Here is a 1,097-nt window from a genome sequence, read left to right on the forward strand (position 1 = left end):
GTCTGTATCACAGAACTTCTGCCATCTGATTGGCTAATTAGATATTTTAACAGGTTGAGCTGATAGAGTGGACGGTGAGTGGAGGTTCTCTAGTTGCTCAGTTGGTTGTAACAAAGAATTTTTTTTCCAGCCAATACTTTTCTGACAATTCTGCATAATTTCACTGTGAAGACTCTACAGGAAAATCAGCCCGTGCAGTATTGCTTACTGACACTGAATGCCAAACACTGACCAAACATACGGCCGATGTAACAAACTAAAAATGAAAGGAATCCAACCTCTAAATAAGAGCAAGTGTGTAAATGAGAAGTGTTTCATGTCTAAAAGAGCTGTGCTTTGTCATGCTGCAACAGTTGAAATAAACTGATGGAAGAGGGAGGAGTTAGAAAGAGGAAGGAAGGGCCAATGAGAGAGAGAGAGAGAGAGAGAGAGAAAGAGAGAGAGAGAGAGAGAGAGAGAGCGAGCGTGCATCTCTCAGTCATTTATCTCTCAGAAAGAGAAGAGGAAACTCCAACTGAGGGGACGAAGAAGATTTTTTTCAACATTCAGCTGTCCATTTCTGGTTCCAGGCTTCTCTAACTCTGATTTCTGTCTTTCTTTTTCATCATCACTTCATCCTGTGTTGAGATACTTCCGCTTCTCCCAGCTGCATCTGAGAAATCTTTGTAAACTGCAGACAAACAGCCAAGAAAACACAGAACTGTGTCCTTTTAATGACTGGATCCCAACAACAGAAAAATCTCCTCCAACTTGACTATCGTTCTAATTTGGAAAGAGAGAGGAGCTCCTCTGTCAGCGTGCAGAGAAGGGTCAGTTTCTGGTGGAAGAGGAGGTGACCTGAAGAGGAAACACAGGCATCAGAGTGCTCTGCAAAGAGGTTTGGGAAGAGGAGGGGGCGCGCCACACAGAGGCAGAGCATCCTCAGCACCCTCCAGCACACACCCTTCAGACCACGGGACTTCAGGAATCCCTTCAAACTACAGCTTGTTTTCTCAAAATTACATCAGTTTTAAACAAATGAACAAAAAGTCAGCCACACTGCAGAGATTTGCAGAGACATGCACACACACACCGTCACACCCAGGATGCCCAAGCAC

This window comes from Telmatherina bonti, assembly GCF_933228915.1.
Source record: "Telmatherina bonti genome assembly, chromosome: 10".
NCBI lineage: Eukaryota > Metazoa > Chordata > Actinopteri > Atheriniformes > Telmatherinidae > Telmatherina > Telmatherina bonti.